Below are 3,174 nucleotides of genomic sequence, written 5' to 3' on the forward strand. Positions count from 1 at the left end.
ATAACACAATACAGTAATACTTATTATGACCTAACTGATTCGGGATTGAGTAGGTACCTACTTAGTATATTTTTGTTCATAAGCCAATACTGGCTAAAATATTTTTCGTTTAAACTGAATTTAAATATGTATTATTGATTATAGAATTACAAGTAAATATTATAGCAGTCGGTTCTAAGAAACCCATCTAATATTTTAAGGTGATGAATTAATTTTTCTAACATTTACGGCCCTTTTCAAACCTTCGTAATTTTTATATTATTAAAGTTGTCGTGATGAAAATTCTTGACAAGAAAGTTCAATAGTAACACAATACGTCTACCGTTTTAGAAACATGATTCCATGATATTTTCTCGATAGAAAAAAAATACAAAGTTCTCATTGTTATTTTTTTATAATCTCTGGCATCTTCAAAATAACAAACGTAAAGTTACGACTTTTTGGATATTAACTATAAAATATACAACCTATACGTCTACCGATTTAGAATTTTGAAATATGCGATGGTTTTGAAATAAACAAGAAATACTTGAAATTAGCGCGCGACCAGCCAATATAGCGAGAGCCGCCCTGTACCTTCCTACCCCGATCGCTGCACGAGTCATTCCCGCTACGGCCGTCACACGGGGAACTTGTGTCGCTCGCGCAATCGTAAAAAAGGGTGACAACACGATAAGACAAAATGAGACAAATGGGGACAATAAAGAAAATAAGAAGAAGAAACATAAAGGTTGGAGAAAAAAGAATGCTTACAATTGGAACAAATTAATGAAGAAGTTGGTTTTATTTTAAATTTGATGATAATTGTATTATAGACGATGTTTGATATGTACCCCTGTTTTAAGTACATAACGAATGTGTAAGATTTTTTTCATTTATAGCATAGATAATCTTTTCAGAAATCCGGAATCCAGAAGGAAAATAAACCCACTGATTGTTCACAATGTGAACCCACTCCTTCGTAAGTACCTTTATTCAGTCAAAAATGTATGTTATCAACGTTCTACTGGTTTTATCGCATGATTCCATTTTTAGCAAAAAGCAACAAAGTGCAAAGAAATAAAAAATCATGGTGAACTTAGTGGAAGTATGGCGGACGTGATATGGAACAGGAGCTCATTGGAGTAGTATTATATTTAAAAAAAATACGAAAAAATTTCAAGAATTACATTTCTTAGTAGGTGGTAGATAAGTATGTTGTATAAAGAATTTGATGTTGATATTTATTTCATTTATACTTACTACACCTGTGCGGGAAATTGCTTAGTACTAAAACAGGTTTATATTCATATTTACATAGTAATGTGAGTTTTAATTTCGAAAAATTTTGTGTAAGTATATTAAATTGAGTTCCTGGGTGATCTGGAAACACAATTGGGCCCGGAAGATGGCGCTGCAGTCACTCCTCCTAATCACATGAACCGATTTGGATGAATATTTGTGTGCACATTTCATTGTTGTGGGATGATTGGTTGATTCGTTTTCACATTAGCTAATATTATGTATTTTTGTTGTAAACTTAATTTAATGTTTATAAAACATTATTATTGGTATAAATAAGCCAGTGTTCGTCTCACATTGCTGTACCTGCCTACCTACCCTACCAGGGCCTAACTTTGTTCTGGCTATTTTATTTTGATTATTTGTAATGAATAATTACAATTATAATAGAGTGCAAAAAAAAAAATACATGCGTCAATATATTTTGTGTTTTTTTTTTAAACAATTTTTCTATTTAAAAAAATATCATTCCGACCGCGGCTTTGCCCGCTTGGAATTAGGTTATATCGTGAATCCTGTTTTATCCCACAGAAGTGTTCAGTTCGGATAAAAAGTATCCTATGTGTAAATCCTGCCTGGATTTACACATAGGATACTTTTTATTAGCTATATTTTATCAAAATTGGTAATGTAGTCTTGACGTGATTAAGTAACAACTAACAAAAAAATATACAAATTAACATCCAAAGTTTCGCATCAGTTTTACTGTATTAGTGATATCTTCCACTCTTGACTTTGACTGAGAAGAATTAGGGTTTATAACTTCTTTCAGAAATAGTACCTTTCATTTCTGGGCATGATGTAATATCTACGTCAGCATCAAATTCTATCTAAATCAATTCAGTAGTCCGCGTTATTGATTACTATTTCATTTTTTCAGAGTAACAATATTTTTTGTTATTTTAAAGATTATTTATAACCTGTATTATTTTGTAATAAAGTAAACATTACGAAATAATAATAATTATTAATAATGTCTAAGTAGTTGTTGGAAAGAAGATTATTTGTTTATAAGCAAGAAAATAAAACCAATAAATCAACAATTGAATAAATGTATAACAATATTATAACTGTATGACGACTCCATACATGTTTGTCCCGAGTCGGCCAGCGGCAGCACGGCGAGTTTGCAAGAATGACTTCGCGCACACCCGCGTTCGCGATAGCGAGCTATTAGACTCCGCCCGCCAAGCAGTGGATTTTTTTTCGTGTATCGTCTTAAAAATCAAAATCCACTACAAAAGCGCTCATATCAATCAAATTCCATTTTTAAATTCAATGGACAACAAAATGCCTTCACATGCGCAATTCATTTGAGAAAAAAAAACACAAAACGTCAAAGTACGAACTTCCGGTCTATAGTGGAACAGATAAACAATTAGTATTCGCAAAATATTTTGACTCTGTGTCATTGTGTCATGAGAAGCACACTTGCGTCTATTATAGTTTAAAAAATCAATCATTATTTACCGTTGACAGCTTTATGGGTGTGATGTGTATAAAAATTTCAGGAGATTTGTATAATAGTTAGCTGTACTGTCTGGACTAGCTAATGTTGACTAGCTCCTAAACCTTACAATTTTTGAAGTAAAACTTATTCAGGCCCATTGAGAGTAAAATTTCAAGGTCACGTCTTGGCAATAAAGTCACGTCATGGAGTAATACGACGATAAAAAATTTCAAACTTTACATTTCGCTTTGAACTACATATTTCCTTCAATCTACAGCTACCACAACATTTACAAAGAACGTTTGAAGAAGAACTAATTAGGCGGCCATCATTTTTGATTTTGAGAATAAATAAATTAATAACTAGGTAGTGACAAAGTAAGTGCAATTTGAAAAGCCATAAATATTAAAATGGCGCAAATGATCGTCGTTCCCACGTGTGTA

The 3,174-nt window shown here is 32.2% G+C and overlaps 1 long non-coding RNA gene across 1 annotated transcript; it reads left to right on the forward strand.

The window, feature by feature from the left end:
- The first annotated feature begins 252 nt into the window (after positions 1 to 252).
- Positions 253 to 2,497, forward strand: LOC149477848 (uncharacterized). The gene is made up of 3 exons (XR_016317512.1): positions 253 to 776; positions 900 to 961; positions 1,036 to 2,497. It is a non-coding gene; the product is annotated as an uncharacterized LOC149477848 (long non-coding RNA).
- Positions 2,498 to 3,174: the final 677 nt, after the last annotated feature.

This window comes from Colias philodice, chromosome 23 (assembly GCF_061535455.1).
Source record: "Colias philodice isolate Cphi_HAF_F1 chromosome 23, ilColPhil1 Martin Lab GWU primary, whole genome shotgun sequence".
Lineage (NCBI taxonomy): Eukaryota > Metazoa > Arthropoda > Insecta > Lepidoptera > Pieridae > Colias > Colias philodice.